Genomic DNA, 24,374 nt, shown 5'->3' on the forward strand with positions numbered 1-24,374 from the left:
AATAGTCATGCCAAGCTGCTATGCTGTGCAAGGTGCCTTGGGTAACTACAACTGTGCCTCGCTGGCTGGCTGGCTTGCTGGCTTGCTAAGAAGGTCCTGGCATAGGGACATGTTCCACCACACTTGTCTGGTTAGCTGCATGCTCCCAGGAAACAAACTGCTGCTGTCTACATCATCACCACATGTGAATAAAAGAAAGAAAGACAGCAAGAAAGAAAGAGAGAAAGAAAGAGAGAAAGAGAGAAAGAAAGAGAGAAAGAAAGAAAGAGAGAGAGAAAGAAAAAAAAAAGAAGTAAAACGGCGGGAAAACTTGCATCAACACTGGCACTCTCCCTCCAGCAGGGGTAGACAAAATGCTCACAGGAGAGATCCAGATCTGACTTTGACCAACGTTAGAGAAAGGTGTGCACCGTTCCCGGAGGTACTGCAATACCGGGCCGATGCGTGGAGTGGACGGAGCAAGCCCCTGTTCCATCTCCCGATTCCAAAAATCAATTTAATATATGGTCCCCTGATAGGGGACTTATCAGATATTAAACTGATAAGAACAGATACTCTTTTATTGAGATTTTACATTTTTTACATTTACACCCATTCGTTTTTTTCATTCATTTTACATTTCTTTTAAAGATGACATTCATGCATACAGACATACATTTTGTTTTAAAAGCATTTAAAATACATTTAAAAACACCAAGACAATTGTGCTTTGTACATGGTTAAAACAGACACAGATTAAAATCAACATGAAAAAAACCTGTGCTGCTTTAAAAGTGACTGGAAAAAAAGAACCATCTATAAAAAACCAGTGTTTGTGAGGGCCGGGGAGTGCTCTCTAAAAAAGTTCAAAAGTGAACATAAAACTAGATCTAAAACAGGGACAGGGGAAAAGGGACAGTGTATAGAACAGTGAGTTAAAATTCTAAAATTTTAAAACACTTAAAATGTAACTTTTAATAGTTTACATTAAAAATCTTAAAGATACATAAAACAAAACAAAACAAAATCAAATAAAACATTCAACGTAAATCAAATAAAAGTCCATAAAACTGAAACAAAAAGACTACATAAAACCAGGGCACCGTTGAAAAAACGGTCATGCCAGCTAAAAAGGGCGGAATGCTGGCATGACAAAATAAATAAAAGGCTTAGCGGTGCCCCGTAGTCCCGCTCCTAGGAGCTAGCGGTTCCAGTTTTTTCCTTTATTCCATCTTCACGTCCTGAAGTCCGGCGATCCTCCACTCCGTGCAGGCCTTGTCCTTCCCGAGGGTCCGGATGTCCAGAATTACAAAGTCCTTGATAAGAGTTTGTGCCCTTCTGGTCGTGGTGATAGTGTCTAGCTCCTGCTTGTGATAGACACAGACGTTACGGCCTTCCCACAGGATCTGCTTGACAACATTGATGACACGCCAAACGCACTTAGCTGTGCTGGTATCGATTCCTCCCGCAGGCCCATAGAGCACAGTCTCAGCGGTCATCTTGGCCGTGTCAGCAAACCTGTTTAGGAAGACAGAGACAGAGAGCCAGACACTGCCAGCCACATCACACTCCCAGAAGATATGGGCTGGTGTTTCTCTCTTGCGGCACTTTGCATAGGGGCATGTTTCTACTTGGGCTAGTCCCCTCCTGAACATGAACGCTCGAGTGGGGAGTGCACTGTGGACGGTGTTCCATGCTATATCCTTCTGGACATTACTGAGGCAGCTGTGAGACACATTCTCCCAGATTTTTTGGCTTTGGGTGAGGGAGAAAGTAGCTACTTTTTCAATTTCCTGGGAACCGGCAAGATATTTAGTTACAGCCTTGTATTCCCAGGAGGCCAATTTTGCTTTATCTAAGCCCAATTTATATATAGTGTCCCTTAAGGTTCTATAATACAATGGGGGGTCCCAGGAGTACGGCACGGTGTTATCAATAGTGCAGAGGCCCAAGGCCCTGAGACAGGTGGCAAAATAGAAACGATTCATGTAACATACCTTCCTGTCCAGGGCCTGGATGTTCTTGATAGTTTGCGTGAGCCCCTGCACTCGGGTGAGCTGCACAACGTCCGGGACCCCCTTACCTCCCTTCTTGTCGGCTTTACTCAGGGTGGCTCGCTTTACCCTCTCCATCTTGCTGCCCCAGATAAAGCGGTGGATAATGCGGTCCACCACTTTTTTGGTGGTCCTGTCTGGGGGAAAGATTTTTCCTACATAAGAGAGGATGGGGAACAGTATAGACTTGGTTATTAATACTCTACCCGTCATTGTTAAGGATCTTGTGCTCCATCCGCCAATCTTTTTACGGACCTGGTTAATGGCCGCCGTCCAGCTCTGGGCCCCCGAGCTATTGTTCTCGAAAATGAGGCCCAGAATCTTGATTTTGTCCTTTTTGACAGGGTACATGTCCGACAGTTCCCTATCTACCTGCCAATTTTTAGACACGTAGACTTCGCTCTTGGACTTATTAATCACTGCCCCGGTCGCCGTGCAGTACTTCTCAAGGATATTACTAATCCGAGGTACCGACGATGTGTTGGTGCAAATGAGTGATACATCGTCCATATATGCTGTTGTTTTGACCTGGACCCCGTTGGATCCAGGCAGCTGGAAACCAGTTATATTGGTATCCCTACGAATTGCCTGCAGGAGGGGTTCAATGCACACGACATATAGCAGTGGGGATAGTGGGCAACCCTGTCTGACCCCTGACTGGATAGATATTTTACCAGTCAGGTGCCTGTTCACCAAGACTCGGGTACTAATGTTTGTATAGATGGTTTTAACCCACTCCCTAAGTCCAGGAGCGAATTTCATCTGGTCCATCACTTTGTACATATATTCATGGCTTACCCTATCGAACGCCTTCTCCTGGTCAAGGTTGAACAGGCAGAGGGGATGGTTCCGTTCTCTAGAATAAGCCAGAATGTCCCTTGTTAACATTAAAATATCCGTGATGGACCTCCCTGGGACGCCACAAGCCTGGTCGGGGCCAATGACCAAAGGGAGGTGTACTTGTAGCCGGAGCATCAGAGCTTTGGCTAGTATCTTGTAATCCACGCAAAGGAGGCTGATTGGGCGCCAATTCCGTAGATCTTTAACTTCCCCTTTCTTATGAAGGAGAGTAATTACACTCTCCCGCATAGAAGGGCCCAACCGCTTCTCCCTGTAGACCGCTCTGTAGACCTCCGCTAAATGGACTTTTAGCATGTCCCAAAAAAGATGGTAATACTCACCCGGGATGCCATCTGGACCTGGCGTCTTACCGGTGTTCATGGTCTTAACCGCCTGGGTGAGCTCCTCCAGCGTGAGTTCTGGGTCCTTCTCCTCCTCCTCGTCGTCCCGCACTGAGTCAGGCTCCAACTGGCTCAGGAACCACTCTATCAGGGTGTCATCTGTAGCTTTGATGTTATATAGGTCCCTATAGAAGTTCTCTACCACTTTTTTCACTCCCTCACTATCCTCTACTATCCTCCCCCTGCTGTCGAGCATGGAGGACATCAAGTGCCGCTTCTCCCTCGTTTTCTGGAAGAAGAAGCGAGTACACTTTTCGTCTTCCTCCATTTTTTGCACTTTTGCATTGTGCATGACCTTTCGTTGTTCCTCCCTACAAAGCACTGAAAGATCTAGCTTGGTCTGGGCTATCTCGTCGCTTACAGGGAACCCCCGAAGCTGAAGCAGGCTCAGATGCTGGAGGGCAGCATTCAGGTGTTTATATTTGGCCCTCCTTTCTTTTGCTTTCCTCTTGCCTGCTGCTATGAAATAACCCTTAGTTCTGATTTTGACCATCTCCCACCACTCTATAGGGGAGTTGAATAGGTCACGCAAAGTGGTCCACTCAACAAGCCTGCTCTTATAGGCTGCAGCTATGGAGGGGTCATCGAGTAAGGAGGTGTTTAATTTCCAAACCCCTGACCCCATCTGGGAGGTCTGAGGGACCTGCAATGTTACCTGCAGGAGCCTATGGTCAGAGAAGAAGACGGCCTGGGTGTCTACTGCCGTCTTCGTAAGGGAGCTGGTATGCAGGACGAGATCTATACGGGAGAAGGAGGTCCCAGATGAGCTCACCCAGGTAAAGGGAGGCACCAGGTCCTTACCTGCATCACACAGGGAGAAATCAGATATTACGGAGGACAAAACTCTACTAGAGCGGTCGTTGCGTGGCCTGCTCCGGTCTACGTCCCTCAGAGCACAATTGAAGTCACCTGACACGATGACGGGTACGTTCCCCAGCAGGAGTGGACGCAGCTGTGGAAAAAATTGAACTCTTTCGTTTTGGTTAGTGGGTGCGTAGACATTGACCAGTCTGAGGGGAGTGTTGTTGTATGTCACATCCACGCTCAGAATTCTACAAGGTTCTACCTCCCTGCTGCTGCGGGAGGTAATAAATGGGTTTTTAAACAGAATACCTACTCCGTTGGCTCTGGCTATGTTGGAGCCCGACCAGAAGGAGTCCCCTAGGGTCCAACTCTCCTTCAGGTCCCTATAATCAGGGCTCGACGAAATACCACACTCCTGCAGAAAGATGAGATCTGCTTTCAAGTTAGCTAGATAGTTTAGTACATCAAATCTTTTTTGTGTCTCCCTGATGCTCCTGACATTAACAGACACACATATCAGGGCCATCAGGGTAGCTAACAAGAAAAGGAGTCGCTGCGTCCACCCCATAGCGACTATGATTGGGAGGTCGGGACACTCTTCCTACTCTTAGCTCTACGCTTGCTTCGAGGGAGCTTGGGCTTATTTGCAACTCCCATCACCCCTGAGAAGGTACTCACTGCTGCCTCGTCCAAGAAGGCACCGTCTTTATATGCACAGTACGTGGAGTTGTTGGGGCTATTCAACTCCCCACAAGGTAAGTCTGGTGGAACTTGCTCAGGGCCCCTCGGAACGTGTGGGTCAGCTTTGTCCTGGGGGGGGGTTATGACAGACAGCATTCTTTGGCTGTTACCGTCTGTTGAATTGGAGCTGTTAGCAGACTTCTGGCTTACCGCGTCCAGGGGTATTCCCATGTCCTCCAGTGCTGTATCTAGGAGGACCTCTAGGGGGCCCCTGGTTTTGCCCATACAAGGGAGGGGGTCAAGGATGCTTTGAAGGGAGGCCCTTCGCTTGAAGAGGGTCATTGCTACAGAGGTACTGCTGGTCAGGGAAGGTGTTGACCCCGACCTCTCCCTCGGTGCATTAGTGAACACCTCTTCTGCGAGGTGTGCTAGGGTTTGTGCCAACGACTGGGAAGGCTGGCTGGGGATGCCCTGGCTGGCTGCTACCTGCCCACTAGGCGGCAGTGTAGCCGTCCCACTCGCCTCCGTCTCTGCCTGCGAGGGCAAGACTGGGGACTTTGTGTGGACATTAGCTGGTTTTGGATCTATGGGGGCCACCTGCAACTTGCTGTCTTTGATCCTGATCTTCTTTCTTTTCCCCCCCTCGTCTCTACCCTTTCTTTTCCCCACCCTCTGCTGGTTCTTCACTCCCTTCCCCTCCTTCTCACTCTCACTTTCACTGTCGCTTTTGCTTTCCTCCCCCACGGACTCAATCCTTATGGCGTCATAACGAGAGCCGAGGGGGAGTGCTGGCGCTGAGAGGGCCCTACTCAGGGGGGGGCCGCTGCTGGGTCCGGGCTCCCTCCCTGACTCGTGTTCTGCATCAGAGGAGCTACTGGAGGAGCTAGTGGAGTGGCTGTTGTACTCTCTCTCTGGGCTGGGGGAAGGGGTCCTCGTAAAACGGGACATGTCTCGGGGGCGGGGGGGTGAGGGGGTGCTGGTGATGATGGTGGTGCTGGAGTCTGGGTCTTGGATACTGTTGGTGGTGATGTGGACTGATCTTTGTTACTTGCTCCCTCTTCCTGCTCAGGCCTAGGCTTGTTCATGTTTGCCTTGCTGGCTCTGGCCATGTTGGCATAGGAAGAGGGGCAGTCCTTAAACAGGTGCCCCTTCTTTCCACACAAATTGCACTGCCTCTCTTCTCTGCAGTGGCTGGTCTCGTGGGGGGCGCCGCAGTTCCTGCACTTGACTACAGTACACGCGGCCGCCAGGTGTCCTAATTCCCCACATTTCCTGCAGAGTTTTGGCATCCCATTATAGAATACCAGCCCTCTGTTGGGCCCTAACACTATGGAGTTTGGAATGTGGCGGACGCCTCCAATGCCCGATGGATCAACATTAAGGCGTACCAGCCACTTTCTGGCTCCTGTCCAAACCCCATCTTCATCTGTAATTTTCCTCCCTTCTGATGACACCCTCCCATAGCGGTTAAGCCATGTTGTAATATCATAGTCGCTAACAGCCTCATTGAAAAATTGGACAGTAACAACTTTCATTTCTCTGTCTGTCAGTGCATCCACACAAAATTCTTTGTATGGAGCGAGATATTTATTCTCCCCCCAAAAGGACCACATTTCTTGTAACTTTTGGGGGTTCCTAAAACTGACCTCAAACACTTCCTTAAGCCCTGGCAATTTCACCAAACAATTCAAGTCAGAAGGGGAAAAACCCATACCCCTCTGAAGAATGGTCCGGCTGAACTCCAGTCTCGTCAGTCCTGGTTCCGTTTCATCTTGCTTGTTTCTTGTGAAGCGCACCGCATTGTGCCTCCTGGTTTCCTGGGTTGGCCGGAACGCCATCCTTCAGCTGGCTCCTCCGATTGGGGTGGGAGAAGCCTCTGGACGTCCGGGTTGTCTCTCTCTACGGAAAAGAGACAACGTAAGCAGCAAATCTGGGCAGTTGAAGGAACTATTACTTTAGTCCCTGAGGAGATGGTCGCCTCGCAAGAGGGACCCCCTCCCCAGGTGAACGGTGTCCTTCCCTGGCGGAGTAGGGGGCGCTGCTTGGCACCGAGACCACGTAGGAAGAATCGTGGCTGTGACGCCTCCTCGGGGTCCGGGGCCGCCCTCTGCTCCTCCCAGATGGCGCCCTCTGCTGGGCGCCTGCTGCTCTCTCGGTCTGGATCTCGATTACAATCAAGGGCTGGGGATGAGGTCGTCTAGGTCATCAAAGGGTCCTCAAAGGTCGTCTGGATGGTAGGTCCTCCTTCTCTCTAACTCCAGGAACGTCTGGAAAAGCCAGAACCGCCTGAAAAAGAAAAAAACGGGAACCGCCTGAAAAAGAAAAAACTGCTCTCAACAGTCAACAAAATCTTGAAAGACCCTCGGCCTGGATTGGGCAAGCCAAAACCAGACTGAGCATTAGTCTTCCAAAAAGTTGCCGAGCTGAAGAAAGCCAGTCAAAAATAAAAAAAATTCTGTTCCTCCTCACCCGAACAAACCTCTCACAGACCCTCGGAGGGAGCGGGCAATGCCACTACCCTCTAAGCCTTAGTCTTAGAAAGATTTATTCGAACTGAAGAGAAGCCAGAGTATATGGCTGGCTAAGAAGGACCTGGCATAGGGACATGTTCCACCACACTTGTCTGGTTAGCTGCATGCTCCCAGGAAACAAACTGCTGCTGTCTACATCATCACCACATGTGAATAAAAGAAAGAAAGACAGCAAGAAAGAAAGAGAGAAAGAAAAAGAAAGAAAGAAAGAGAGAAAGAAAAAAAAAGAAGTAAAACGGCGGGAAAACTTGCATCAACACTGGCACTCTCCCTCCAGCAGGGGTAGACAAAATGCTCACAGGAGAGATCCAGATCTGACTTTGACCAACGTTAGAGAAAGGTGTGCACCGTTCCCGGAGGTACTGCAATACCGGGCCGATGCGTGGAGTGGACGGAGCAAGCCCCTGTTCCATCTCCCGATTCCAAAAATCAATTTAATATATGGTCCCCTGATAGGGGACGTATCAGATATTAAACTGATAAGAACAGATACTACACTTGATCTTAGCCAAAAGGCCGAGAAGCGATGGCGACTTGGCCCTTGCCCGGGGCCCCCCAGCCCGGACGGCACAGGGGGATTCAAAGGTGGGTGCAAAATTTCAAGCACAAGCAGACCCCAAAAAAACGGGCTGCTGCTTCCAGAGGGGAAATGTGCAATTTAAGCAGGAGAAAACAAAACAAAGCAAAAACACACACATAACACCAAAAACAAAACATAAACTGGCGGAGTGCGTCTTACAAATAGTCATGCCAAGCTGCTATGCTGTGCAAGGTGCCTTGGGTAACTACAACTGTGCCTCGCTGGCTGGCTGGCTTGCTAAGAAGGTCCTGGCATAGGGACATGTTCCACCACACTTGTCTGGTTAGCTGCATGCTCCCAGGAAACAACCTGCTGCTGTCTACATCATCACCACATGTGAATAAAAGAAAGAAAGACAGCAAGAAAGAAAGAGAGAAAGAAAGAGAGAAAGAGAGAAAGAAAGAGAGAAAGAAAGAAAGAGAGAAAGAAAAAAAAAGAAGTAAAACGGCGGGAAAACTTGCATCAACACTGGCACTCTCCCTCCAGCAGGGGTAGACAAAATGCTCACAGGAGAGATCCAGATCTGACTTTGACCAACGTTAGAGAAAGGTGTGCACCGTTCCCGGAGGTACTGCAATACCGGGCCGATGCGTGGAGTGGACGGAGCAAGCCCCTGTTCCATCTCCCGATTCCAAAAATCAATTTAATATATGGTCCCCTGATAGCGGACGTATCAGATATTAATACTCTTTTATTGAGATTTTACATTTTTTTACATTTACACCCATTCGTTTTTTCATTCATTTTACATTTCTTTTAAAGATGACATTCATACATACAGACATACATTTTGTTTTAAAAGCATTTAAAATACATTTAAAAACACCAAGACAATTGTGCTTTGTACATGGTTAAAACAGACACAGATTAAAATCAACATGAAAAAAACCTGTGCTGTTTTAAAAGTGACTGGAAAAAAAGAACCATCTATAAAAAAACAGTGCTTGTGAGGGCCGGGGAGTGCTCTCTAAAAAGGTTCAAAAGTGAACATAAAACTATATTACTAAAACAGGGACAGGGGAAAAGGGACAGTGTGTAAAACAGTGCGTTAAAATTCTAAAATTTTAAAACACTTAAAATGTAACTTTTAATAGTTTACATTAAAAATCTTAAAGATACATAAAACAAAACAAAACAAAATCAAATAAAACATTCAACGTAAATCAAATAAAAGTCCATAAAACTGAAACAAAAAGACTACATAAAACCAGGGCACCGTTGAAAAACGGTCATGCCAGCTAAAAAGGGCGGAATGCTGGCATGACAAAATAAATAAAAGGCTTAGCGGTGCCCCGTAGTCCCGCTCCTATGAGCTAGCGGTTCCAGTTTTTTCCTTTATTCCATCTTCACGTCCTGAAGTCCGGCGATCCTCCACTCCGCGCAGGCCTTGTCCTTCCCGAGGGTCCGGATGTCCAGAATTACAAAGTCCTTGATAAGAGTTTGTGCCCTTCTGGTCGTGGTGATAGTGTCTAGCTCCTGCTTGTGATAGACACAGACGTTACGGCCTTCCCACAGGATCTGCTTGACAACATTGATGACACGCCAAACGCACTTAGCTGTGCTGGTAGTGATTCCTCCCGCAGGCCCATAGAGCACAGTCTCAGCGGTCATCTTGGCCGTGTCAGCAAACCTGTTTAGGAAGACAGAGACAGAGAGCCAGACACTGCCAGCCACATCACACTCCCAGAAGATATGGGCTGGTGTTTCTCTCTTGCGGCACTTTGCATAGGGGCATGTTTCTACTTGGGCTAGTCCCCTCCTGAACATGAACGCTCGAGTGGGGAGTGCACTGTGGACGGTGTTCCATGCTATATCCTTCTGGACATTACTGAGGCAGCTGTGAGACACATTCTCCCAGATTTTTTGGCTTTGGGTGAGGGAGAAAGTAGCTACTTTTTCAATTTCCTGGGAACCGGCAAGATATTTAGTTACAGCCTTGTATTCCCAGGAGGCCAATTTTGCTTTATCTAAGCCCAATTTATATATAGTGTCCCTTAAGGTTCTATAATACAATGGGGGGTCCCAGGAGTATGGCACGGTGTTATCAATAGTGCAGAGGCCCAAGGCCCTGAGACAGGTGGCAAAATAGAAACGATTCATGTAACATACCTTCCTGTCCAGGGCCTGGATGTTCTTGATAGTTTGCGTGAGCCCCTGCACTCGGGTGAGCTGCACAACGTCCGGGACCCCCTTACCTCCCTTCTTGTCGGCTTTACTCAGGGTGGCTCGTTTTACCCTCTCCATCTTGCTGCCCCAGATAAAGCGGTGGATAATGCGGTCCACCACTTTTTTGGTGGTCCTGTCTGGGGGAAAGATTTTTCCTACATAAGAGAGGATGGGGAACAGTATAGACTTGGTTATTAATACTCTACCCGTCATTGTTAAGGATCTTGTGCTCCATCCGCCAATCTTTTTACGGACCTGGTTAATGGCCGCCGTCCAGCTCTGGGCCCCCGAGCTATTGTTCTCGAAAATGAGGCCCAGAATCTTGATTTTGTCCTTTTTGACAGGGTACATGTCCGACAGTTCCCTATCTACCTGCCAATTTTTAGACACGTAGACTTCGCTCTTGGACTTATTAATCACTGCCCCGGTCGCCGTGCAGTACTTCTCAAGGATATTACTAATCCGAGATACCGACGATGTGTTGGTGCAAATGAGTGACACATCGTCCATATATGCTGTTGTTTTGACCTGGACCCCGTTGGATCCAGGCAGCTGGAAACCAGTTATATTGGTATCCCTACGAATTGCCTGCAGGAGGGGTTCAATGCACACGACATATAGCAGTGGGGATAGTGGGCAACCCTGTCTGACCCCTGACTGGATAGATATTTTACCAGTCAGGTGCCTGTTCACCAAGACTCGGGTACTAATGTTTGTATAGATGGTTTTAACCCACTCCCTAAGTCCAGGAGCGAATTTCATCTGGTCCATCACTTTGTACATATATTCATGGCTTACCCTATCGAACGCCTTCTCCTGGTCAAGGTTGAACAGGCAGAGGGGATGGTTCCGTTCTCTAGAATAAGCCAGAATGTCCCTTGTTAACATTAAAATATCCGTGATGGACCTCCCTGGGACGCCACAAGCCTGGTCGGGGCCAATGACCAAAGGGAGGTGTACTTGTAGCCGGAGCATCAGAGCTTTGGCTAGTATCTTGTAATCCACGCAAAGGAGGCTGATTGGGCGCCAATTCCGTAGATCTTTAACTTCCCCTTTCTTATGAAGGAGAGTAATTACACTCTCCCGCATAGAACGGCCCAACCGCTTCTCCCTGTAGACCGCTCTGTAGACCTCCGCTAAATGGACTTTTAGCATGTCCCAAAAAAGATGGTAATACTCACCCGGGATGCCATCTGGACCTGGCGTCTTACCGGTGTTCATGGTCTTAACCGCCTGGGTGAGCTCCTCCAGCGTGAGTTCTGGGTCCTTCTCCTCCTCCTCGTCGTCCCGCACTGAGTCAGGCTCCAACTGGCTCAGGAACCACTCTATCAGGGTGTCATCTGTAGCTTTGATGTTATATAGGTCCCTATAGAAGTTCTCTACCACTTTTTTCACTCCCTCACTATCCTCTACTATCCTCCCCCTGCTGTCGAGCATGGAGGACATCAAGTGCCGCTTCTCCCTCGTTTTCTGGAAGAAGAAGCGAGTACACTTTTCGTCTTCCTCCATTTTTTGCACTTTTGCATTGTGCATGACCTTTCGTTGTTCCTCCCTACAAAGCACTGAAAGATCTAGCTTGGTCTGGGCTATCTCGTCGCTTACAGGGAACCCCCGAAGCTGAAGCAGGCTCAGATGCTGGAGGGCAGCATTCAGGTGTTTATATTTGGCCCTCCTTTCTTTTGCTTTCCTCTTGCCTGCTGCTATGAAATAACCCTTAGTTCTGATTTTGACCATCTCCCACCACTCTATAGGGGAGTTGAATAGGTCACGCAAAGTGGTCCACTCAACAAGCCTGCTCTTATAGGCTGCAGCTATGGAGGGGTCATCGAGTAAGGAGGTGTTTAATTTCCAAACCCCTGACCCCATCTGGGAGGTCTGAGGGACCTGCAATGTTACCTGCAGGAGCCTATGGTCAGAGAAGAAGACGGCCTGGGTGTCTACTGCCGTCTTCGTAAGGGAGCTGGTATGCAGGACGAGATTTATACGGGAGAAGGAGGTCCCAGATGAGCTCACCCAGGTAAAGGGAGGCACCAGGTCCTTACCTGCATCACACAGGGAGAAATCAGATATTACGGAGGACAAAACTCTACTAGAGCGGTCGTTGCGTGGCCTGCTCCGGTCTACGTCCCTCAGAGCACAATTGAAGTCACCTGACACGATGACGGGTACGTTCCCCAGCAGGAGTGGACGCAGCTGTGGAAAAAATTGAACTCTTTCGTTTTGGTTAGTGGGTGCGTAGACATTGACCAGTCTGAGGGGAGTGTTGTTGTATGTCACATCCACGCTCAGAATTCTACCAGGTTCTACCTCCCTGCTGCTGCGGGAGGTAATAAATGGGTTTTTAAACAGAATACCTACTCCGTTGGCTCTGGCTATGTTGGAGCCCGACCAGAAGGAGTCCCCTAGGGTCCAACTCTCCTTCAGGTCCCTATAATCAGGGCTCGACGAAATACCACACTCCTGCAGAAAGATGAGATCTGCTTTCAAGTTAGCTAGATAGTTTAGTACATCAAATCTTTTTTGTGTCTCCCTGATGCTCCTGACATTAACAGACACACATATCAGGGCCATCAGGGTAGCTAACAAGAAAAGGAGTCGCTGCGTCCACCCCATAGCGACTATGATTGGGAGGTCGGGACACTCTTCCTACTCTTAGCTCTACGCTTGCTTCGAGGGAGCTTGGGCTTATTTGCAACTCCCATCACCCCTGAGAAGGTACTCACTGCTGCCTCGTCCAAGAAGGCACCGTCTTTATATGCACAGTACGTGGAGTTGTTGGGGCTATTCAACTCCCCACAAGGTAAGTCTGGTGGAACTTGCTCAGGGCCCCTCGGAACGTGTGGGTCAGCTTTGTCCTGGGGGGGGGTTATGACAGACAGCATTCTTTGGCTGTTACCGTCTGTTGAATTGGAGCTGTTAGCAGACTTCTGGCTTACCGCGTCCAGGGGTATTCCCATGTCCTCCAGTGCTGTATCTAGGAGGACCTCTAGGGAGCCCCTGGTTTTGCCCATACAAGGGAGGGGGTCAAGGATGCTTTGAAGGGAGGCCCTTCGCTTGAAGAGGGTCATTGCTACAGAGGTACTGCTGGTCAGGGAAGGTGTTGACCCCGACCTCTCCCTCGGTGCATTAGTGAACACCTCTTCTGCGAGGTGTGCTAGGGTTTGTGCCAACGACTGGGAAGGCTGGCTGGGGATGCCCTGGCTGGCTGCTACCTGCCCACTAGGCGGCAGTGTAGCCGTCCCACTCACCTCCGTCTCTGCCTGCGAGGGCAAGACTGGGGACTTTGTGTGGACATTAGCTGGTTTTGGATCTATGGGGGCCACCTGCAACTTGCTGTCTTTGATCCTGATCTTCTTTCTTTTCCCCCCCTCGTCTCTACCCTTTCTTTTCCCCACCCTCTGCTGGTTCTTCACTCCCTTCCCCTCCTTCTCACTCTCACTTTCACTGTCGCTTTTGCTTTCCTCCCCCACGGACTCAATCCTTATGGCGTCATAACGAGAGCCGAGGGGGAGTGCTGGCGCTGAGAGGGCCCTACTCAGGGGGGGGCCGCTGCTGGGTCCGGGCTCCCTCCCTGACTCGTGTTCTGCATCAGAGGAGCTACTGGAGGAGCTAGTGGAGTGGCTGTTGTACTCTCTCTCTGGGCTGGGGGAAGGGGTCCTCGTAAAACGGGACATGTCTCGAGGGCGGGGGGGTGAGGGGGTGCTGGTGATGATGGTGGTGCTGGAGTCTGGGTCTTGGATACTGTTGGTGGTGATGTGGACTGATCTTTGTTACTTGCTCCCTCTTCCTGCTCAGGCCTAGGCTTGTTCATGTTTGCCTTGCTGGCTCTGGCCATGTTGGCATAGGAAGAGGGGCAGTCCTTAAACAGGTGCCCCTTCTTTCCACACAAATTGCACTGCCTCTCTTCTCTGCAGTGGCTGGTCTCGTGGGGGGCGCCGCAGTTCCTGCACTTGACTACAGTACACGCGGCCGCCAGGTGTCCTAATTCCCCACATTTCCTGCAGAGTTTTGGCATCCCATTATAGAATACCAGCCCTCTGTTGGGCCCTAACACTATGGAGTTTGGAATGTGGCGGACGCCTCCAATGCCCGATGGATCAACATTAAGGCGTACCAGCCACTTTCTGGCTCCTGTCCAAACCCCATCTTCATCTGTAATTTTCCTCCCTTCTGATGACACCCTCCCATAGCGGTTAAGCCATGTTGTAATATCATAGTCGCTAACAGCCTCATTGAAAAATTGGACAGTAACAACTTTCATTTCTCTGTCTGTCAGTGCATCCACACAAAATTCTTTGTATGGAGCGAGATATTTATTCTCCCCCCAAAAGGACCACATTTCTTGTAACTTTTGGGGGTTCCTAAAACTGACCTCAAACACTTCCTTAAGCCCTGGCAATTTCACCAAACAATTCAAGTCAGAAGGGGAAAAACCCATACCCCTCTGAAGAATGGTCCGGCTGAACTCCAGTCTCGTCAGTCCTGGTTCCGTTTCATCTTGCTTGTTTCTTGTGAAGCGCACCGCATTGTGCCTCCTGGTTTCCTGGGTTGGCCGGAACGCCATCCTTCAGCTGGCTCCTCCGATTGGGGTGGGAGAAGCCTCTGGACGTCCGGGTTGTCTCTCTCTACGGAAAAGAGACAACGTAAGCAGCAAATCTGGGCAGTTGAAGGAACTATTACTTTAGTCCCTGAGGAGATGGTCGCCTCGCAAGAGGGACCCCCTCCCCAGGTGAACGGTGTCCTTCCCTGGCGGAGTAGGGGGCGCTGCTTGGCACCGAGACCACGTAGGAAGAATCGTGGCTGTGACGCCTCCTCGGGGTCCGGGGCCGCCCTCTGCTCCTCCCAGATGGCGCCCTCTGCTGGGCGCCTGCTGCTCTCTCGGTCTGGATCTCGATTACAATCAAGGGCTGGGGATGAGGTCGTCTAGGTCATCAAAGGGTCCTCAAAGGTCATCTGGATGGTAGGTCCTCCTTCTCTCTAACTCCAGGAACGTCTGGAAAAGCCGGAACCGCCTGAAAAAGAAAAAAACGGGAACCGCCTGAAAAAGAAAAAACTGCTCTCAACAGTCAACAAAATCTTGAAAGACCCTCGGCCTGGATTGGGCAAGCCAAAACCAGACTGAGCATTAGTCTTCCAAAAAGTTGCCGAGCTGAAGAAAGCCAGTCAAAAATAAAAAAAATTCTGTTCCTCCTCACCCGAACAAACCTCTCACAGACCCTCGGAGGGAGCGGGCAATGCCACTACCCTCTAAACCTTAGTCTTAGAAAGATTTATTCGAACTGAAGAGAAGCCAGAGTATATGGCTGGCTAAGAAGGACCTGGCATAGGGACATGTTCCACCACACTTGTCTGGTTAGCTGCATGCTCCCAGGAAACAAACTGCTGCTGTCTACATCATCACCACATGTGAATAAAAGAAAGAAAGACAGCAAGAAAGAAAGAGAGAAAGAAAAAGAAAGAAAGAAAGAGAGAAAGAAAAAAAAGAAGTAAAACGGCAGGAAAACTTGCATCAACACTGGCACTCTCCCTCCAGCAGGGGTAGACAAAATGCTCACAGGAGAGATCCAGATCTGACTTTGACCAACGTTAGAGAAAGGTGTGCACCGTTCCCGGAGGTACTGCAATACCGGGCCGATGCGTGGAGTGGACGGAGCAAGCCCCTGTTCCATCTCCCGATTCCAAAAATCAATTTAATATATGGTCCCCTGATAGGGGACGTATCAGATATTAAACTGATAAGAACAGATACTACACTTGATCTTAGCCAAAAGGCCGAGAAGCGATGGCGACTTGGCCCTTGCCCGTACGGCACAGGGGGATTCAAAGGTGGGTGCAAAATTTCAAGCACAAGCAGACCCCAAAAAAACGGGCTGCTGCTTCCAGAGGGGAAATGTGCAATTTAAGCAGGAGAAAACAAAACAAAGCAAAAACACACACATAACACCAAAAACAAAACATAAACTGGCGGAGTGCGTCTTACAAATAGTCATGCCAAGCTGCTATGCTGTGCAAGGTGCCTTGGGTAACTACAACTGTGCCTCGCTGGCTGGCTGGCTTGCTAAGAAGGTCCTGGCATAGGGACATGTTCCACCACACTTGTCTGGTTAGCTGCATGCTCCCAGGAAACAACCTGCTGCTGTCTACATCATCACCACATGTGAATAAAAGAAAGAAAGACAGCAAGAAAGAAAGAGAGAAAGAAAGAGAGAAAGAGAGAAAGAAAGAGAGAAAGAAAGAAAGAGAGAAAGAAAAAAAAAGAAGTAAAACGGCGGGAAAACTTGCATCAACACTGGCACTCTCCCTCCAGCAGGGGTAGACAAAATGCTCACAGGAGAGATCCAGATCTGACTTTGACCAACGTTAGAGAAAGGTGTGCACCGTTCCCGGAGGTACTGCAATACCGGGCCGATGCGTGGAGTGGACGGAGCAAGCCCCTGTTCCATCTCCCGATTCCAAAAATCAATTTAATATATGGTCCCCTGATAGCGGACGTATCAGATATTAATACTCTTTTATTGAGATTTTACATTTTTTTACATTTACACCCATTCGTTTTTTCATTCATTTTACATTTCTTTTAAAGATGACATTCATACATACAGACATACATTTTGTTTTAAAAGCATTTAAAATACATTTAAAAACACCAAGACAATTGTGCTTTGTACATGGTTAAAACAGACACAGATTAAAATCAACATGAAAAAAACCTGTGCTGTTTTAAAAGTGACTGGAAAAAAAGAACCATCTATAAAAAAACAGTGCTTGTGAGGGCCGGGGAGTGCTCTCTAAAAAGGTTCAAAAGTGAACATAAAACTATATTACTAAAACAGGGACAGGGGAAAAGGGACAGTGTGTAAAACAGTGCGTTAAAATTCTAAAATTTTAAAACACTTAAAATGTAACTTTTAATAGTTTACATTAAAAATCTTAAAGATACATAAAACAAAACAAAACAAAATCAAATAAAACATTCAACGTAAATCAAATAAAAGTCCATAAAACTGAAACAAAAAGACTACATAAAACCAGGGCACCGTTGAAAAACGGTCATGCCAGCTAAAAAGGGCGGAATGCTGGCATGACAAAATAAATAAAAGGCTTAGCGGTGCCCCGTAGTCCCGCTCCTATGAGCTAGCGGTTCCAGTTTTTTCCTTTATTCCATCTTCACGTCCTGAAGTCCGGCGATCCTCCACTCCGCGCAGGCCTTGTCCTTCCCGAGGGTCCGGATGTCCAGAATTACAAAGTCCTTGATAAGAGTTTGTGCCCTTCTGGTCGTGGTGATAGTGTCTAGCTCCTGCTTGTGATAGACACAGACGTTACGGCCTTCCCACAGGATCTGCTTGACAACATTGATGACACGCCAAACGCACTTAGCTGTGCTGGTAGTGATTCCTCCCGCAGGCCCATAGAGCACAGTCTCAGCGGTCATCTTGGCCGTGTCAGCAAACCTGTTTAGGAAGACAGAGACAGAGAGCCAGACACTGCCAGCCACATCACACTCCCAGAAGATATGGGCTGGTGTTTCTCTCTTGCGGCACTTTGCATAGGGGCATGTTTCTACTTGGGCTAGTCCCCTCCTGAACATGAACGCTCGAGTGGGGAGTGCACTGTGGACGGTGTTCCATGCTATATCCTTCTGGACATTACTGAGGCAGCTGTGAGACACATTCTCCCAGATTTTTTGGCTTTGGGTGAGGGAGAAAGTAGCTACTTTTTCAATTTCCTGGGAACCGGCAAGATATTTAGTTACAGCCTTGTATTCCCAGGAGGCCAATTTTGCTTTATCTAAGCCCAATTTATATATAGTGTCCCTTAAGGTTCTATAATACAATGGGGGGTCCCAGGAGTATGGCACGGTGTTATCAATAGTGCAGAGGCCCAAGGCCCTGAGACAGGTGGCAAAATAGAAACGATTCATGTAACATACCTTCCTGTCCAGGGCCTGGATGTTCTTGATAGTTTGCGTGAGCCCCTGCACTCGGGTGAGCTGCACAACGTCCGGGACCCCCTTACCTCCCTTCTTGTCGGCTTTACTCAGGGTGGCTCGTTTTACCCTCTCCATCTTGCTGCCCCAGATAAAGCGGTGGATAATGCGGTCCACCACTTTTTTGGTGGTCCTGTCTGGGGGAAAGATTTTTCCTACATAAGAGAGGATGGGGAACAGTATAGACTTGGTTATTAATACTCTACCCGTCATTGTTAAGGATCTTGTGCTCCATCCGCCAATCTTTTTACGGACCTGGTTAATGGCCGCCGTCCAGCTCTGGGCCCCCGAGCTATTGTTCTCGAAAATGAGGCCCAGAATCTTGATTTTGTCCTTTTTGACAGGGTACATGTCCGACAGTTCCCTATCTACCTGCCAATTTTTAGACACGTAGACTTCGCTCTTGGACTTATTAATCACTGCCCCGGTCGCCGTGCAGTACTTCTCAAGGATATTACTAATCCGAGATACCGACGATGTGTTGGTGCAAATGAGTGACACATCGTCCATATATGCTGTTGTTTTGACCTGGACCCCGTTGGATCCAGGCAGCTGGAAACCAGTTATATTGGTATCCCTACGAATTGCCTGCAGGAGGGGTTCAATGCACACGACATATAGCAGTGGGGATAGTGGGCAACCCTGTCTGACCCCTGACTGGATAGATATTTTACCAGTCAGGTGCCTGTTCACCAAGACTCGGGTACTAATGTTTGTATAGATGGTTTTAACCCACTCCCTAAGTCCAGGAGCGAATTTCATCTGGTCCATCACTTTGTACATATATTCATGGCTTACCCTATCGAACGCCTTCTCCTGGTCAAGGTTGAACAGGCAGAGGGGATGGTTCCGTTCTCTAGAATAAGCCAGAATGTCCCTTGTTAACATTAAAATATCCGTGATGGACCTCCCTGGGACGCCACAAGCCTGGTCGGGGCCAATGACCAAAGGGAGGTGTACTTGTAGCCGGAGCATCAGAGCTTTGGCTAGTATCTTGTAATCCACGCAAAGGAGGCTGATTGGGCGCCAATTCCGTAGATCTTTAACTTCCCCTTTCTTATGAAGGAGAGTAATTACACTCTCCCGCATAGAAGGGCCCAACCGCTTCTCCCTGTAGACCGCTCTGTAGACCTCCGCTAAATGGACTTTTAGCATGTCCCAAAAAAGATGGTAATACTCACCCGGGATGCCATCTGGACCTGGCGTCTTACCGGTGTTCATGGTCTTAACCGCCTGGGTGAGCTCCTCCAGCGTGAGTTCTGGGTCCTTCTCCTCCTCCTCGTCGTCCCGCACTGAGTCAGGCTCCAACTGGCTCAGGAACCACTCTATCAGGGTGTCATCTGTAGCTTTGATGTTATATAGGTCCCTATAGAAGTTCTCTACCACTTTTTTCACTCCCTCACTATCCTCTACTATCCTCCCCCTGCTGTCGAGCATGGAGGACATCAAGTGAAGCTTCTCCCTCGTTTTCTGGAAGAAGAAGCGAGTACACTTTTCGTCTTCCTCCATTTTTTGCACTTTTGCATTGTGCATGACCTTTCGTTGTTCCTCCCTACAAAGCACTGAAAGATCTAGCTTGGTCTGGGCTATCTCGTCGCTTACAGGGAACCCCCGAAGCTGAAGCAGGCTCAGATGCTGGAGGGCAGCATTCAGGTGTTTATATTTGGCCCTCCTTTCTTTTGCTTTCCTCTTGCCTGCTGCTATGAAATAACCCTTAGTTCTGATTTTGACCATCTCCCACCACTCTATAGGGGAGTTGAATAGGTCACGCAAAGTGGTCCACTCAACAAGCCTGCTCTTATAGGCTGCAGCTATGGAGGGGTCATCGAGTAAGGAGGTGTTTAATTTCCAAACCCCTGACCCCATCTGGGATGTCTGAGGGACCTGCAATGTTACCTGCAGGAGCCTATGGTCAGAGAAGAAGACGGCCTGGGTGTCTACTGCCGTCTTTGTAAGGGAGCTGGTATGCAGGACGAGATCTATACGGGAGAAGGAGGTCCCAGATGAGCTCACCCAGGTAAAGGGAGGCACCAGGTCCTTACCTGCATCACACAGGGAGAAATCAGATATTACGGAGGACAAAACTCTACTAGAGCGGTCGTTGCGTGGCCTGCTCCGGTCTACGTCCCTCAGAGCACAATTGAAGTCACCTGACACGATGACGGGTACGTTCCCCAGCAGGAGTGGACGCAGCTGTGGAAAAAATTGAACTCTTTCGTTTTGGTTAGTGGGTGCGTAGACATTGACCAGTCTGAGGGGAGTGTTGTTGTATGTCACATCCACGCTCAGAATTCTACCAGGTTCTACCTCCCTGCTGCTGCGGGAGGTAATAAATGGGTTTTTAAACAGGATACCTACTCCGTCGGCTCTGGCTATGTTGGAGCCCGACCAGAAGGAGTCCCCCAGGGTCCAACTCTCCTTCAGGTCCCTATAATCAGGGCTCGACGAAATACCACACTCCTGCAGAAAGATGAGATCTGCTTTCAAGTTAGCTAGATAGTTTAGTACATCAAATCTTTTTTGTGTCTCCCTGATGCTCCTGACATTAACAGACACACATATCAGGGCCATCAGGGTAGCTAACAAGAAAAGGAGTCGCTGCGTCCACCCCATAGCGACTATGATTGGGAGGTCGGGACACTCTTCCTACTCTTAGCTCTACGCTTGCTTCGAGGGGGCTTGGGCTTATTTGCAACTCCCATCACCCCTGAGAAGGTACTCACTGCTGCCTCGTCCAAGAAGGCACCGTCTTTATATGCACAGTACGTGGAGTTGTTGGGGCTATTCAACTCCCCACAAGGTAAGTCTGGTGGAACTTGCTCAGGGCCCCTCGGAACGTGTGGGTCAGCTTTGTCCTGGGGGGGGGTTATGACAGACAGCATTCTTTGGCTGTTACCGTCTGTTGAATTGGAGCTGTTAGCAGACTTCTGGCTTACCGCGTCCAGGGGTATTCCCATGTCCTCCAGTGCTGTATCTAGGAGGACCTCTAGGGGGCCCCTGGTTTTGCCCATACAAGGGAGGGGGTCAAGGATGCTTTGAAGGGAGGCCCTTCGCTTGAAGAGGGTCATTGCTACAGAGGTACTGCTGGTCAGGGAAGGTGTTGACCCCGACCTCTCCCTCGGTGCATTAGTGAACACCTCTTCTGCGAGGTGTGCTAGGGTTTGTGCCAACGACTGGGAAGGCTGGCTGGGGATGCCCTGGCTGGCTGCTACCTGCCCACTAGGCGGCAGTGTAGCCGTCCCACTCGCCTCCGTCTCTGCCTGCGAGGGCAAGACTGGGGACTTTGTGTGGACATTAGCTGGTTTTGGATCTATGGGGGCCACCTGCAACTTGCTGTCTTTGATCTTGATCTTCTTTCTTTTCCCCCCCTCGTCTCTACCCTTTCTTTTCCCCACCCTCTGCTGGTTCTTCACTCCCTTCCCCTCCTTCTCACTCTCACTTTCACTGTCGCTTTTGCTTTCCTCCCCCACGGACTCAATCCTTATGGCGTCATAACGAGAGCCGAGGGGGAGTGCTGGCGCTGAGAGGGCCCTACTCAGGGGGGGGCCGCTGCTGGGTCCGGGCTCCCTCCCTGACTCGTGTTCTGCATCAGAGGAGCTACTGGAGGAGCTAGTGGAGTGGCTGTTGTACTCTCTCTCTGGGCTGGGGGAAGGGGTCCTCGTAAAACGGGACATGTCTCGGGGGCGGGGGGGTGAGGGGGTGCTGGTGATGATGGTGGTGCTGGAGTCTGGGTCTTGGATACTGTTGGTGGTGATGTGGACTGATCTTTGTTACTTGCTCCCTCTTCCTGCTCAGGCCTAGGCTTGTTCATGTTTGCCTTGCTGGCTCTGGCCATGTTGGCATAGGAAGAGGGGCAGTCCTTAAACAGGTGCCCCTTCTTTCCACACAAATTGCACTGCCTCTCTTCTCTGCAGTGGCTGGTCTCGTGGGGGGCGCCGCAGTTCCTGCACTTGACTACAGTACACGCGGCCGTCAGGTGTCCTAATTCCCCACATTTCCTGCAGAGTTTTGGCATCCCATTATAGAATACCAGCCCTCTGTTGGGCCCTAACACTATGGAGTTTGGAATGTGGCGGACGCCTCCAATGCCCGATGGATCAACATTAAGGCGTACCAGCCACTTTCTGGCTCCTGTCCAAACCCCATCTTCATCTGTAATTTTCCTCCCTTCTGATGACACCCTCCCATAGCGGTTAAGCCATGTTGTAATATCATAGTCGCTAACAGCCTCATTGAAAAATTGGACAGTAACAACTTTCATTTCTCTGTCTGTCAGTGCATCCACACAAAATTCTTTGTATGGAGCGAGATATTTATTCTCCCCCCAAAAGGACCACATTTCTTGTAACTTTTGGGGGTTCCTAAAACTGACCTCAAACACTTCCTTAAGCCCTGGCAATTTCACCAAACAATTCAAGTCAGAAGGGGAAAAACCCATACCCCTCTGAAGAATGGTCCGGCTGAACTCCAGTCTCGTCAGTCCTGGTTCCGTTTCATCTTGCTTGTTTCTTGTGAAACGCACCGCATTGTGCCTCCTGGTTTCCTGGGTTGGCCGGAACGCCATCCTTCAGCTGGCTCCTCCGATTGGGGTGGGAGAAGCCTCTGGACGTCCGGGTTGTCTCTCTCTACGGAAAAGAGACAACGTAAGCAGCAAATCTGGGCAGTTGAAGGAACTATTACTTTAGTCCCTGAGGAGATGGTCGCCTCGCAAGAGGGACCCCCTCCCCAGGTGAACGGTGTCCTTCCCTGGCGGAGTAGGGGGCGCTGCTTGGCACCGAGACCACGTAGGAAGAATCGTGGCTGTGACGCCTCCTCGGGGTCCGGGGCCGCCCTCTGCTCCTCCCAGATGGCGCCCTCTGCTGGGCGCCTGCTGCTCTCTCGGTCTGGATCTCGATTACAATCAAGGGCTGGGGATGAGGTCGTCTAGGTCATCAAAGGGTCCTCAAAGGTCGTCTGGATGGTAGGTCCTCCTTCTCTCTAACTCCAGGAACGTCTGGAAAAGCCGGAACCGCCTGAAAAAGAAAAAAACGGGAACCGCCTGAAAAAGAAAAAACTGCTCTCAACAGTCAACAAAATCTTGAAAGACCCTCGGCCTGGATTGGGCAAGCCAAAACCAGACTGAGCATTAGTCTTCCAAAAAGTTGCCGAGCTGAAGAAAGCCAGTCAAAAATAAAAAAAATTCTGTTCCTCCTCACCCGAACAAACCTCTCACAGACCCTCGGAGGGAGCAGGCAATGCCACTACCCTCTAAGCCTTAGTCTTAGAAAGATTTATTCGAACTGAAGAGAAGCCAGAGTATATGGCTGGCTAAGAAGGACCTGGCATAGGGACATGTTCCACCACACTTGTCTGGTTAGCTGCATGCTCCCAGGAAACAACCTGCTGCTGTCTACATCATCACCACATGTGAATAAAAGAAAGAAAGACAGCAAGAAAGAAAGAGAGAAAGAAAGAGAGAAAGAGAGAAAGAAAGAGAGAAAGAAAGAAAGAGAGAAAGAAAAAAAAAAGAAGTAAAACGGCGGGAAAACTTGCATCAACACTGGCACTCTCCCTCCAGCAGGGGTAGACAAAATGCTCACAGGAGAGATCCAGATCTGACTTTGACCAACGTTAGAGAAAGGTGTGCACCGTTCCCGGAGGTACTGCAATACCGGGCCGATGCGTGGAGTGGACGGAGCAAGCCCCTGTTCCATCTCCCGATTCCAAAAATCAATTTAATATATGGTCCCCTGATAGGGGACGTATCAGATATTAAACTGATAAGAACAGATACTACACTTGATCTTAGCCAAAAGGCCGAGAAGCGATGGCGACTTGGCCCTTGCCCGGGGCCCCCCAGCCCGGACGGCACAGGGGGATTCAAAGGTGGGTGCAAAATTTCAAGCACAAGCAGACCCCAAAAAAACGGGCTGCTGCTTCCAGAGGGGAAATGTGCAATTTAAGCAGGAGAAAACAAAACAAAGCAAAAACACACACATAACACCAAAAACAAAACATAAACTGGCGGAGTGCGTCTTACAAATAGTCATGCCAAGCTGCTATGCTGTGCAAGGTGCCTTGGGTAACTACAACTGTGCCTCGCTGGCTGGCTGGCTTGCTAAGAAGGTCCTGGCATAGGGACATGTTCCACCACACTTGTCTGGTTAGCTGCATGCTCCCAGGAAACAACCTGCTGCTGTCTACATCATCACCACATGTGAATAAAAGAAAGAAAGACAGCAAGAAAGAAAGAGAGAAAGAAAGAGAGAAAGAGAGAAAGAAAGAGAGAAAGAAAGAAAGAGAGAAAGAAAAAAAAAGAAGTAAAACGGCGGGAAAACTTGCATCAACACTGGCACTCTCCCTCCAGCAGGG

At 49.3% G+C, this 24,374-nt stretch overlaps 3 non-coding genes and 3 pseudogenes across 3 annotated transcripts; all 6 read right to left on the reverse strand.

Annotated features, from left to right (window-relative positions):
• Positions 1 to 399: 399 nt before the first annotated feature.
• LOC131738411 (U2 spliceosomal RNA) lies at positions 400 to 569 on the reverse strand (annotated as a pseudogene).
• Positions 570 to 7,627: 7,058 nt separating this feature from the next.
• On the reverse strand, positions 7,628 to 7,818 carry LOC131739025 (U2 spliceosomal RNA). The gene has a single exon (XR_009330193.1). It is a non-coding gene; the product is annotated as a U2 spliceosomal RNA (small nuclear RNA).
• Positions 7,819 to 8,416: 598 nt separating this feature from the next.
• Positions 8,417 to 8,571, reverse strand: LOC131738792 (U2 spliceosomal RNA; annotated as a pseudogene).
• Positions 8,572 to 15,629: 7,058 nt separating this feature from the next.
• Positions 15,630 to 15,820, reverse strand: LOC131739026 (U2 spliceosomal RNA). The gene has a single exon (XR_009330194.1). It is a non-coding gene; the product is annotated as a U2 spliceosomal RNA (small nuclear RNA).
• Positions 15,821 to 16,403: 583 nt separating this feature from the next.
• LOC131738793 (U2 spliceosomal RNA) lies at positions 16,404 to 16,558 on the reverse strand (annotated as a pseudogene).
• A 7,082-nt stretch (positions 16,559 to 23,640) lies between these two features.
• Positions 23,641 to 23,831, reverse strand: LOC131739027 (U2 spliceosomal RNA). The gene has a single exon (XR_009330195.1). It is a non-coding gene; the product is annotated as a U2 spliceosomal RNA (small nuclear RNA).
• Between the last annotated feature and the right edge of the window lie 543 nt (positions 23,832 to 24,374).

The sequence above is a fragment of the Acipenser ruthenus genome, chromosome 10 (assembly GCF_902713425.1).
Source record: "Acipenser ruthenus chromosome 10, fAciRut3.2 maternal haplotype, whole genome shotgun sequence".
In the NCBI taxonomy this organism is placed as follows: domain Eukaryota; kingdom Metazoa; phylum Chordata; class Actinopteri; order Acipenseriformes; family Acipenseridae; genus Acipenser; species Acipenser ruthenus.